The 13,672-nt window shown below is 46.1% G+C and overlaps 6 non-coding genes across 6 annotated transcripts; all 6 read right to left on the reverse strand.

Annotated features, from left to right (window-relative positions):
* Positions 1 to 323: 323 nt before the first annotated feature.
* LOC130303271 (U2 spliceosomal RNA) lies at positions 324 to 514 on the reverse strand. The gene has a single exon (XR_008853368.1). It is a non-coding gene; the product is annotated as a U2 spliceosomal RNA (small nuclear RNA).
* Positions 515 to 2,598: 2,084 nt separating this feature from the next.
* Positions 2,599 to 2,789, reverse strand: LOC130303282 (U2 spliceosomal RNA). Its single transcript, XR_008853379.1, has one exon. It is a non-coding gene; the product is annotated as a U2 spliceosomal RNA (small nuclear RNA).
* A 2,085-nt stretch (positions 2,790 to 4,874) lies between these two features.
* Positions 4,875 to 5,065, reverse strand: LOC130303293 (U2 spliceosomal RNA). Its single transcript, XR_008853390.1, has one exon. It is a non-coding gene; the product is annotated as a U2 spliceosomal RNA (small nuclear RNA).
* A 2,088-nt stretch (positions 5,066 to 7,153) lies between these two features.
* Positions 7,154 to 7,344, reverse strand: LOC130303305 (U2 spliceosomal RNA). Its single transcript, XR_008853401.1, has one exon. It is a non-coding gene; the product is annotated as a U2 spliceosomal RNA (small nuclear RNA).
* A 2,086-nt stretch (positions 7,345 to 9,430) lies between these two features.
* On the reverse strand, positions 9,431 to 9,621 carry LOC130303317 (U2 spliceosomal RNA). Its single transcript, XR_008853412.1, has one exon. It is a non-coding gene; the product is annotated as a U2 spliceosomal RNA (small nuclear RNA).
* A 2,086-nt stretch (positions 9,622 to 11,707) lies between these two features.
* Positions 11,708 to 11,898, reverse strand: LOC130303272 (U2 spliceosomal RNA). The gene has a single exon (XR_008853369.1). It is a non-coding gene; the product is annotated as a U2 spliceosomal RNA (small nuclear RNA).
* Positions 11,899 to 13,672: the final 1,774 nt, after the last annotated feature.

Consider the following 13,672-nt stretch of genomic DNA (forward strand, 5'->3'; position numbering starts at 1 on the left):
TAATCTTATTTTGTCAATTAGGAACATTCAGCACCCACCCGCTATCAAGGCAGCTGCCTATCATGTCATGCCCTACCTGCACAGGTGTGCTGGCTACTCAAATGATCCAATTAAGGAGGCCATTTAGTCAGCAGCAGCAGAAGTCCTGTGCCTGGACGCTCCAACAGCGGCCAGACACAAGCAGAAGCAGAAGCAGCAGCAGCACCACCTTTTGTTTTTTGGCTGCAGCAGCAGCAGCAGCAAGGCCCACAGGGCTGGCTAGCTGGCTAGCCAGCAAGCAGGTAGCAATGAAAGTAGGAATCTTTCTTTTTAACCCTGTAAGGGGGTGGTGCACTGTACCCGAAGATACTGCCATATCGGGTCAATGCATAGGGCGACGGAAGCAAGCTTCGAAATCGGCCCCCGTTCTCAAAAATCCATTTAATATATGGTCCCCAGATAGGGGACGTATCAGATATTAAACTGATAAGAACAGATACTACACTTGATCTTAGCCAAAAGGCCGAGAAGCGATAACCGTGAAAGGGGCGGGCCCAACAAGGTCCCCTTCATGGGCACTATCACTGCTTGCTGTCAGGGAGGCTGCCAGACAATTTTCCATGCACACTCTGGGCTGGGGGGCAGTCAACCACCAGTACACACAGCAGAACCTAAACCCATACCATTATTGCTAAGCAGCAAGACAGGGGCCCATTGCACTCCCACGGGGCCTTTTTAAATGCAATCCATAACCCGGATTTGCCAGGAACCCTTCTTACTCCTCCTACTTGCATGTGACACTGGGCTTAGGATCTGCATAGGAAACACACACACAAGCACACACCTACCTTTGTTGCCTGCAGATGCCTCCTTGGCTGTCCCCAAACGGTATCAAACCAACACCCACGGGAAGCTGTAAGCATAGAGGACATGCCTGCACCCCATTGGACTTACCTGTGTGGGTTAAACCCGGGTTATTTGACAACCTATGGCGGTGATGGTTCTGCTCAGGCAGAGCAGTGCTGATGCTCCTCATAAAGCTGTCGCTGCTGTGAAGGTTCTAGGTGACATCACAAATCCCTATGGTTACATACACAACAAAGCTGGGTTGTTGTTGTTTACACTCTGCAAGGCCTGTGGAAGTGAGTGACATCATAGCACTGTAGTTCTGAGGGTTCTAGATGGATGCAACAATCTCCTGTTGCTTCTATGAAGGCCATAATAGACGACATCACCAAACAGCTCCATAGTCACATACACAGCAAAGGAGAGATGTTGTTTACACCTAGTGATGTCAGTGGTATTGAGTGACATCACAGCACAGTGCTAAGGCTCCTGGGCCTGGACACAGCAGCGGCTGCAATATCTCAACGGAGAATACGTTTATATATATGTGTGTGTGTGCGCGTATATATATATATATATATATATATATATATATATATATATATTTCTCCGCCGAAATCACTTTTAAACCCATTTCCACCTTTTTTTCCCTTCTCTTCCTCTTACTTTTTTTTCACGTTTTTTTACGTTTTTCTCCTTTTCGCCTCTTTTCTGGGCGTATTATTCTTCTTTTTCTTCTTTTTTTTCGTCTAATGCATACCCCATCAGTGCAGCAATGCTTATTCAATACCGCCAGCAGATGGAGACACTGGGGGATAATTTTCTAAGGATTTATACTGATTTTTCCTGTCTGAATTTGTCGCACAGAAAGTTGCAGGCCAAATATGTGTGACATTTCTGCGACTTTAGCTTCTAGAGCATTTTTACAACATTATACATAGGTGCTGAATACATAAAAAGCGACTGTTCAGCGACAGACAAGTCGCATCGGCTGAAAGTAGGCCAGAATGTCAGTCCATGTTGGAGCAGGTTTAGATACAGTCTAAAGCATAGATCTCAAAGTCTGTGCACAGAATTTAGCAAGGGCCTCGCACCTTCTGATGCATCAGGTAGGTGCACAATAGCATAGCCTAACCCTCTGTACTTTGGTCTATATTGATGCGGGACATAGACAGCCAGCTGATGACCAATCCATTAGTGCAATGGATGGCTGGAAGCATTTGTCTTTGCCTTTGCAATACCACAGAAGCAATGCATGGTCAATGTACAGCAATGACACACCTGTGTGAACAGCCAGGAGACCCCCCCCCCCCATGTTATGTTACATAGTTACATAGTTAGTACGGTCGAAAAAAGACATATGTCCATCAAGTTCAACCAGGGAATTAAGGGGTAGGGGTGTGGCGCGATATTGGGGAAGGGATGAGATTTTATATTTCTTCATAAGCATTAATCTTATTTTGTCAATTAGGAACATTCAGCACCCACCCGCTATCAAGGCAGCTGCCTATCATGTCATGCCCTACCTGCACAGGTGTGCTGGCTACTCAAATGATCCAATTAAGGAGGCCATTTAGTCAGCAGCAGCAGAAGTCCTGTGCCTGGACGCTCCAACAGCGGCCAGACACAAGCAGAAGCAGAAGCAGCAGCAGCACCACCTTTTGTTTTTTGGCTGCAGCAGCAGCAGCAGCAAGGCCCACAGGGCTGGCTAGCTGGCTAGCCAGCAAGCAGGTAGCAATGAAAGTAGGAATCTTTCTTTTTAACCCTGTAAGGGGGTGGTGCACTGTACCCGAAGATACTGCCATATCGGGTCAATGCATAGGGCGACGGAAGCAAGCTTCGAAATCGGCCCCCGTTCTCAAAAATCCATTTAATATATGGTCCCCAGATAGGGGACGTATCAGATATTAAACTGATAAGAACAGATACTACACTTGATCTTAGCCAAAAGGCCGAGAAGCGATAACCGTGAAAGGGGCGGGCCCAACAAGGTCCCCTTCATGGGCACTATCACTGCTTGCTGTCAGGGAGGCTGCCAGACAATTTTCCATGCACACTCTGGGCTGGGGGGCAGTCAACCACCAGTACACACAGCAGAACCTAAACCCATACCATTATTGCTAAGCAGCAAGACAGGGGCCCATTGCACTCCCACGGGGCCTTTTTAAATGCAATCCATAACCCGGATTTGCCAGGAACCCTTCTTACTCCTCCTACTTGCATGTGACACTGGGCTTAGGATCTGCATAGGAAACACACACACAAGCACACACCTACCTTTGTTGCCTGCAGATGCCTCCTTGGCTGTCCCCAAACGGTATCAAACCAACACCCACGGGAAGCTGTAAGCATAGAGGACATGCCTGCACCCCATTGGACTTACCTGTGTGGGTTAAACCCGGGTTATTTGACAACCTATGGCGGTGATGGTTCTGCTCAGGCAGAGCAGTGCTGATGCTCCTCATAAAGCTGTCGCTGCTGTGAAGGTTCTAGGTGACATCACAAATCCCTATGGTTACATACACAACAAAGCTGGGTTGTTGTTGTTTACACTCTGCAAGGCCTGTGGAAGTGAGTGACATCATAGCACTGTAGTTCTGAGGGTTCTAGATGGATGCAACAATCTCCTGTTGCTTCTATGAAGGCCATAATAGACGACATCACCAAACAGCTCCATAGTCACATACACAGCAAAGGAGAGATGTTGTTTACACCTAGTGATGTCAGTGGTATTGAGTGACATCACAGCACAGTGCTAAGGCTCCTGGGCCTGGACACAGCAGCGGCTGCAATATCTCAACGGAGAATACGTTTATATATATGTGTGTGTGTGCGCGTATATATATATATATATATATATATATATATATATATATATATCTCCGCCGAAATCACTTTTAAACCCATTTCCACCTTTTTTTCCCTTCTCTTCCTCTTACTTTTTTTTCACGTTTTTTTACGTTTTTCTCCTTTTCGCCTCTTTTCTGGGCGTATTATTCTTCTTTTTCTTCTTTTTTTTCGTCTAATGCATACCCCATCAGTGCAGCAATGCTTATTCAATACCGCCAGCAGATGGAGACACTGGGGGATAATTTTCTAAGGATTTATACTGATTTTTCCTGTCTGAATTTGTCGCACAGAAAGTTGCAGGCCAAATATGTGTGACATTTCTGCGACTTTAGCTTCTAGAGCATTTTTACAACATTATACATAGGTGCTGAATACATAAAAAGCGACTGTTCAGCGACAGACAAGTCGCATCGGCTGAAAGTAGGCCAGAATGTCAGTCCATGTTGGAGCAGGTTTAGATACAGTCTAAAGCATAGATCTCAAAGTCTGTGCACAGAATTTAGCAAGGGCCTCGCACCTTCTGATGCATCAGGTAGGTGCACAATAGCATAGCCTAACCCTCTGTACTTTGGTCTATATTGATGCGGGACATAGACAGCCAGCTGATGACCAATCCATTAGTGCAATGGATGGCTGGAAGCATTTGTCTTTGCCTTTGCAATACCACAGAAGCAATGCATGGTCAATGTACAGCAATGACACACCTGTGTGAACAGCCAGGAGACCCCCCCCCCCCATGTTATGTTACATAGTTACATAGTTAGTACGGTCGAAAAAAGACATATGTCCATCAAGTTCAACCAGGGAATTAAGGGGTAGGGGTGTGGCGCGATATTGGGGAAGGGATGAGATTTTATATTTCTTCATAAGCATTAATCTTATTTTGTCAATTAGGAACATTCAGCACCCACCCGCTATCAAGGCAGCTGCCTATCATGTCATGCCCTACCTGCACAGGTGTGCTGGCTACTCAAATGATCCAATTAAGGAGGCCATTTAGTCAGCAGCAGCAGCAGAAGTCCTGTGCCTGGACGCTCCAACAGCGGCCAGACACAAGCAGAAGCAGAAGCAGCAGCAGCACCACCTTTTGTTTTTTGGCTGCAGCAGCAGCAGCAGCAAGGCCCACAGGGCTGGCTAGCTGGCTAGCCAGCAAGCAGGTAGCAATGAAAGTAGGAATCTTTCTTTTTAACCCTGTAAGGGGGTGGTGCACTGTACCCGAAGATACTGCCATATCGGGTCAATGCATAGGGCGACGGAAGCAAGCTTCGAAATCGGCCCCCGTTCTCAAAAATCCATTTAATATATGGTCCCCAGATAGGGGACGTATCAGATATTAAACTGATAAGAACAGATACTACACTTGATCTTAGCCAAAAGGCCGAGAAGCGATAACCGTGAAAGGGGCGGGCCCAACAAGGTCCCCTTCATGGGCACTATCACTGCTTGCTGTCAGGGAGGCTGCCAGACAATTTTCCATGCACACTCTGGGCTGGGGGGCAGTCAACCACCAGTACACACAGCAGAACCTAAACCCATACCATTATTGCTAAGCAGCAAGACAGGGGCCCATTGCACTCCCACGGGGCCTTTTTAAATGCAATCCATAACCCGGATTTGCCAGGAACCCTTCTTACTCCTCCTACTTGCATGTGACACTGGGCTTAGGATCTGCATAGGAAACACACACACAAGCACACACCTACCTTTGTTGCCTGCAGATGCCTCCTTGGCTGTCCCCAAACGGTATCAAACCAACACCCACGGGAAGCTGTAAGCATAGAGGACATGCCTGCACCCCATTGGACTTACCTGTGTGGGTTAAACCCGGGTTATTTGACAACCTATGGCGGTGATGGTTCTGCTCAGGCAGAGCAGTGCTGATGCTCCTCATAAAGCTGTCGCTGCTGTGAAGGTTCTAGGTGACATCACAAATCCCTATGGTTACATACACAACAAAGCTGGGTTGTTGTTGTTTACACTCTGCAAGGCCTGTGGAAGTGAGTGACATCATAGCACTGTAGTTCTGAGGGTTCTAGATGGATGCAACAATCTCCTGTTGCTTCTATGAAGGCCATAATAGACGACATCACCAAACAGCTCCATAGTCACATACACAGCAAAGGAGAGATGTTGTTTACACCTAGTGATGTCAGTGGTATTGAGTGACATCACAGCACAGTGCTAAGGCTCCTGGGCCTGGACACAGCAGCGGCTGCAATATCTCAACGGAGAATACGTTTATATATATGTGTGTGTGTGCGCGTATATATATATATATATATATATATATATATATATATATATATATATTTCTCCGCCGAAATCACTTTTAAACCCATTTCCACCTTTTTTTCCCTTCTCTTCCTCTTACTTTTTTTTCACGTTTTTTTACGTTTTTCTCCTTTTCGCCTCTTTTCTGGGCGTATTATTCTTCTTTTTCTTCTTTTTTTTCGTCTAATGCATACCCCATCAGTGCAGCAATGCTTATTCAATACCGCCAGCAGATGGAGACACTGGGGGATAATTTTCTAAGGATTTATACTGATTTTTCCTGTCTGAATTTGTCGCACAGAAAGTTGCAGGCCAAATATGTGTGACATTTCTGCGACTTTAGCTTCTAGAGCATTTTTACAACATTATACATAGGTGCTGAATACATAAAAAGCGACTGTTCAGCGACAGACAAGTCGCATCGGCTGAAAGTAGGCCAGAATGTCAGTCCATGTTGGAGCAGGTTTAGATACAGTCTAAAGCATAGATCTCAAAGTCTGTGCACAGAATTTAGCAAGGGCCTCGCACCTTCTGATGCATCAGGTAGGTGCACAATAGCATAGCCTAACCCTCTGTACTTTGGTCTATATTGATGCGGGACATAGACAGCCAGCTGATGACCAATCCATTAGTGCAATGGATGGCTGGAAGCATTTGTCTTTGCCTTTGCAATACCACAGAAGCAATGCATGGTCAATGTACAGCAATGACACACCTGTGTGAACAGCCAGGAGACCCCCCCCCCCCATGTTATGTTACATAGTTACATAGTTAGTACGGTCGAAAAAAGACATATGTCCATCAAGTTCAACCAGGGAATTAAGGGGTAGGGGTGTGGCGCGATATTGGGGAAGGGATGAGATTTTATATTTCTTCATAAGCATTAATCTTATTTTGTCAATTAGGAACATTCAGCACCCACCCGCTATCAAGGCAGCTGCCTATCATGTCATGCCCTACCTGCACAGGTGTGCTGGCTACTCAAATGATCCAATTAAGGAGGCCATTTAGTCAGCAGCAGCAGAAGTCCTGTGCCTGGACGCTCCAACAGCGGCCAGACACAAGCAGAAGCAGAAGCAGCAGCAGCACCACCTTTTGTTTTTTGGCTGCAGCAGCAGCAGCAGCAAGGCCCACAGGGCTGGCTAGCTGGCTAGCCAGCAAGCAGGTAGCAATGAAAGTAGGAATCTTTCTTTTTAACCCTGTAAGGGGGTGGTGCACTGTACCCGAAGATACTGCCATATCGGGTCAATGCATAGGGCGACGGAAGCAAGCTTCGAAATCGGCCCCCGTTCTCAAAAATCCATTTAATATATGGTCCCCAGATAGGGGACGTATCAGATATTAAACTGATAAGAACAGATACTACACTTGATCTTAGCCAAAAGGCCGAGAAGCGATAACCGTGAAAGGGGCGGGCCCAACAAGGTCCCCTTCATGGGCACTATCACTGCTTGCTGTCAGGGAGGCTGCCAGACAATTTTCCATGCACACTCTGGGCTGGGGGGCAGTCAACCACCAGTACACACAGCAGAACCTAAACCCATACCATTATTGCTAAGCAGCAAGACAGGGGCCCATTGCACTCCCACGGGGCCTTTTTAAATGCAATCCATAACCCGGATTTGCCAGGAACCCTTCTTACTCCTCCTACTTGCATGTGACACTGGGCTTAGGATCTGCATAGGAAACACACACACAAGCACACACCTACCTTTGTTGCCTGCAGATGCCTCCTTGGCTGTCCCCAAACGGTATCAAACCAACACCCACGGGAAGCTGTAAGCATAGAGGACATGCCTGCACCCCATTGGACTTACCTGTGTGGGTTAAACCCGGGTTATTTGACAACCTATGGCGGTGATGGTTCTGCTCAGGCAGAGCAGTGCTGATGCTCCTCATAAAGCTGTCGCTGCTGTGAAGGTTCTAGGTGACATCACAAATCCCTATGGTTACATACACAACAAAGCTGGGTTGTTGTTGTTTACACTCTGCAAGGCCTGTGGAAGTGAGTGACATCATAGCACTGTAGTTCTGAGGGTTCTAGATGGATGCAACAATCTCCTGTTGCTTCTATGAAGGCCATAATAGACGACATCACCAAACAGCTCCATAGTCACATACACAGCAAAGGAGAGATGTTGTTTACACCTAGTGATGTCAGTGGTATTGAGTGACATCACAGCACAGTGCTAAGGCTCCTGGGCCTGGACACAGCAGCGGCTGCAATATCTCAACGGAGAATACGTTTATATATATGTGTGTGTGTGCGCGTATATATATATATATATATATATATATATATATATATATATATATTTCTCCGCCGAAATCACTTTTAAACCCATTTCCACCTTTTTTTCCCTTCTCTTCCTCTTACTTTTTTTTCACGTTTTTTTACGTTTTTCTCCTTTTCGCCTCTTTTCTGGGCGTATTATTCTTCTTTTTCTTCTTTTTTTTCGTCTAATGCATACCCCATCAGTGCAGCAATGCTTATTCAATACCGCCAGCAGATGGAGACACTGGGGGATAATTTTCTAAGGATTTATACTGATTTTTCCTGTCTGAATTTGTCGCACAGAAAGTTGCAGGCCAAATATGTGTGACATTTCTGCGACTTTAGCTTCTAGAGCATTTTTACAACATTATACATAGGTGCTGAATACATAAAAAGCGACTGTTCAGCGACAGACAAGTCGCATCGGCTGAAAGTAGGCCAGAATGTCAGTCCATGTTGGAGCAGGTTTAGATACAGTCTAAAGCATAGATCTCAAAGTCTGTGCACAGAATTTAGCAAGGGCCTCGCACCTTCTGATGCATCAGGTAGGTGCACAATAGCATAGCCTAACCCTCTGTACTTTGGTCTATATTGATGCGGGACATAGACAGCCAGCTGATGACCAATCCATTAGTGCAATGGATGGCTGGAAGCATTTGTCTTTGCCTTTGCAATACCACAGAAGCAATGCATGGTCAATGTACAGCAATGACACACCTGTGTGAACAGCCAGGAGACCCCCCCCCCCCATGTTATGTTACATAGTTACATAGTTAGTACGGTCGAAAAAAGACATATGTCCATCAAGTTCAACCAGGGAATTAAGGGGTAGGGGTGTGGCGCGATATTGGGGAAGGGATGAGATTTTATATTTCTTCATAAGCATTAATCTTATTTTGTCAATTAGGAACATTCAGCACCCACCCGCTATCAAGGCAGCTGCCTATCATGTCATGCCCTACCTGCACAGGTGTGCTGGCTACTCAAATGATCCAATTAAGGAGGCCATTTAGTCAGCAGCAGCAGAAGTCCTGTGCCTGGACGCTCCAACAGCGGCCAGACACAAGCAGAAGCAGAAGCAGCAGCAGCACCACCTTTTGTTTTTTGGCTGCAGCAGCAGCAGCAGCAAGGCCCACAGGGCTGGCTAGCTGGCTAGCCAGCAAGCAGGTAGCAATGAAAGTAGGAATCTTTCTTTTTAACCCTGTAAGGGGGTGGTGCACTGTACCCGAAGATACTGCCATATCGGGTCAATGCATAGGGCGACGGAAGCAAGCTTCGAAATCGGCCCCCGTTCTCAAAAATCCATTTAATATATGGTCCCCAGATAGGGGACGTATCAGATATTAAACTGATAAGAACAGATACTACACTTGATCTTAGCCAAAAGGCCGAGAAGCGATAACCGTGAAAGGGGCGGGCCCAACAAGGTCCCCTTCATGGGCACTATCACTGCTTGCTGTCAGGGAGGCTGCCAGACAATTTTCCATGCACACTCTGGGCTGGGGGGCAGTCAACCACCAGTACACACAGCAGAACCTAAACCCATACCATTATTGCTAAGCAGCAAGACAGGGGCCCATTGCACTCCCACGGGGCCTTTTTAAATGCAATCCATAACCCGGATTTGCCAGGAACCCTTCTTACTCCTCCTACTTGCATGTGACACTGGGCTTAGGATCTGCATAGGAAACACACACACAAGCACACACCTACCTTTGTTGCCTGCAGATGCCTCCTTGGCTGTCCCCAAACGGTATCAAACCAACACCCACGGGAAGCTGTAAGCATAGAGGACATGCCTGCACCCCATTGGACTTACCTGTGTGGGTTAAACCCGGGTTATTTGACAACCTATGGCGGTGATGGTTCTGCTCAGGCAGAGCAGTGCTGATGCTCCTCATAAAGCTGTCGCTGCTGTGAAGGTTCTAGGTGACATCACAAATCCCTATGGTTACATACACAACAAAGCTGGGTTGTTGTTGTTTACACTCTGCAAGGCCTGTGGAAGTGAGTGACATCATAGCACTGTAGTTCTGAGGGTTCTAGATGGATGCAACAATCTCCTGTTGCTTCTATGAAGGCCATAATAGACGACATCACCAAACAGCTCCATAGTCACATACACAGCAAAGGAGAGATGTTGTTTACACCTAGTGATGTCAGTGGTATTGAGTGACATCACAGCACAGTGCTAAGGCTCCTGGGCCTGGACACAGCAGCGGCTGCAATATCTCAACGGAGAATACGTTTATATATATGTGTGTGTGTGCGCGTATATATATATATATATATATATATATATATATATATATATATATTTCTCCGCCGAAATCACTTTTAAACCCATTTCCACCTTTTTTTCCCTTCTCTTCCTCTTACTTTTTTTTCACGTTTTTTTACGTTTTTCTCCTTTTCGCCTCTTTTCTGGGCGTATTATTCTTCTTTTTCTTCTTTTTTTTCGTCTAATGCATACCCCATCAGTGCAGCAATGCTTATTCAATACCGCCAGCAGATGGAGACACTGGGGGATAATTTTCTAAGGATTTATACTGATTTTTCCTGTCTGAATTTGTCGCACAGAAAGTTGCAGGCCAAATATGTGTGACATTTCTGCGACTTTAGCTTCTAGAGCATTTTTACAACATTATACATAGGTGCTGAATACATAAAAAGCGACTGTTCAGCGACAGACAAGTCGCATCGGCTGAAAGTAGGCCAGAATGTCAGTCCATGTTGGAGCAGGTTTAGATACAGTCTAAAGCATAGATCTCAAAGTCTGTGCACAGAATTTAGCAAGGGCCTCGCACCTTCTGATGCATCAGGTAGGTGCACAATAGCATAGCCTAACCCTCTGTACTTTGGTCTATATTGATGCGGGACATAGACAGCCAGCTGATGACCAATCCATTAGTGCAATGGATGGCTGGAAGCATTTGTCTTTGCCTTTGCAATACCACAGAAGCAATGCATGGTCAATGTACAGCAATGACACACCTGTGTGAACAGCCAGGAGACCCCCCCCCCCCATGTTATGTTACATAGTTACATAGTTAGTACGGTCGAAAAAAGACATATGTCCATCAAGTTCAACCAGGGAATTAAGGGGTAGGGGTGTGGCGCGATATTGGGGAAGGGATGAGATTTTATATTTCTTCATAAGCATTAATCTTATTTTGTCAATTAGGAACATTCAGCACCCACCCGCTATCAAGGCAGCTGCCTATCATGTCATGCCCTACCTGCACAGGTGTGCTGGCTACTCAAATGATCCAATTAAGGAGGCCATTTAGTCAGCAGCAGCAGAAGTCCTGTGCCTGGACGCTCCAACAGCGGCCAGACACAAGCAGAAGCAGAAGCAGCAGCAGCACCACCTTTTGTTTTTTGGCTGCAGCAGCAGCAGCAGCAAGGCCCACAGGGCTGGCTAGCTGGCTAGCCAGCAAGCAGGTAGCAATGAAAGTAGGAATCTTTCTTTTTAACCCTGTAAGGGGGTGGTGCACTGTACCCGAAGATACTGCCATATCGGGTCAATGCATAGGGCGACGGAAGCAAGCTTCGAAATCGGCCCCCGTTCTCAAAAATCCATTTAATATATGGTCCCCAGATAGGGGACGTATCAGATATTAAACTGATAAGAACAGATACTACACTTGATCTTAGCCAAAAGGCCGAGAAGCGATAACCGTGAAAGGGGCGGGCCCAACAAGGTCCCCTTCATGGGCACTATCACTGCTTGCTGTCAGGGAGGCTGCCAGACAATTTTCCATGCACACTCTGGGCTGGGGGGCAGTCAACCACCAGTACACACAGCAGAACCTAAACCCATACCATTATTGCTAAGCAGCAAGACAGGGGCCCATTGCACTCCCACGGGGCCTTTTTAAATGCAATCCATAACCCGGATTTGCCAGGAACCCTTCTTACTCCTCCTACTTGCATGTGACACTGGGCTTAGGATCTGCATAGGAAACACACACACAAGCACACACCTACCTTTGTTGCCTGCAGATGCCTCCTTGGCTGTCCCCAAACGGTATCAAACCAACACCCACGGGAAGCTGTAAGCATAGAGGACATGCCTGCACCCCATTGGACTTACCTGTGTGGGTTAAACCCGGGTTATTTGACAACCTATGGCGGTGATGGTTCTGCTCAGGCAGAGCAGTGCTGATGCTCCTCATAAAGCTGTCGCTGCTGTGAAGGTTCTAGGTGACATCACAAATCCCTATGGTTACATACACAACAAAGCTGGGTTGTTGTTGTTTACACTCTGCAAGGCCTGTGGAAGTGAGTGACATCATAGCACTGTAGTTCTGAGGGTTCTAGATGGATGCAACAATCTCCTGTTGCTTCTATGAAGGCCATAATAGACGACATCACCAAACAGCTCCATAGTCACATACACAGCAAAGGAGAGATGTTGTTTACACCTAGTGATGTCAGTGGTATTGAGTGACATCACAGCACAGTGCTAAGGCTCCTGGGCCTGGACACAGCAGCGGCTGCAATATCTCAACGGAGAATACGTTTATATATATGTGTGTGTGTGCGCGTATATATATATATATATATATATATATATATATATATATATATATTCTCCGCCGAAATCACTTTTAAACCCATTTCCACCTTTTTTTCCCTTCTCTTCCTCTTACTTTTTTTTCACGTTTTTTTACGTTTTTCTCCTTTTCGCCTCTTTTCTGGGCGTATTATTCTTCTTTTTCTTCTTTTTTTTCGTCTAATGCATACCCCATCAGTGCAGCAATGCTTATTCAATACCGCCAGCAGATGGAGACACTGGGGGATAATTTTCTAAGGATTTATACTGATTTTTCCTGTCTGAATTTGTCGCACAGAAAGTTGCAGGCCAAATATGTGTGACATTTCTGCGACTTTAGCTTCTAGAGCATTTTTACAACATTATACATAGGTGCTGAATACATAAAAAGCGACTGTTCAGCGACAGACAAGTCGCATCGGCTGAAAGTAGGCCAGAATGTCAGTCCATGTTGGAGCAGGTTTAGATACAGTCTAAAGCATAGATCTCAAAGTCTGTGCACAGAATTTAGCAAGGGCCTCGCACCTTCTGATGCATCAGGTAGGTGCACAATAGCATAGCCTAACCCTCTGTACTTTGGTCTATATTGATGCGGGACATAGACAGCCAGCTGATGACCAATCCATTAGTGCAATGGATGGCTGGAAGCATTTGTCTTTGCCTTTGCAATACCACAGAAGCAATGCATGGTCAATGTACAGCAATGACACACCTGTGTGAACAGCCAGGAGACCCCACCCCCCCCATGTTATGTTACATAGTTACATAGTTAGTACGGTCGAAAAAAGACATATGTCCATCAAGTTCAACCAGGGAATTAAGGGGTAGGGGTGTGGCGCGATATTGGGGAAGGGATGAGATTTTATATTTCTTCATAAGCATTAATCTTATTT

Source organism: Hyla sarda, unplaced genomic scaffold (assembly GCF_029499605.1).
Source record: "Hyla sarda isolate aHylSar1 unplaced genomic scaffold, aHylSar1.hap1 scaffold_1212, whole genome shotgun sequence".
Taxonomy (NCBI): Eukaryota; Metazoa; Chordata; class Amphibia; order Anura; family Hylidae; genus Hyla; species Hyla sarda.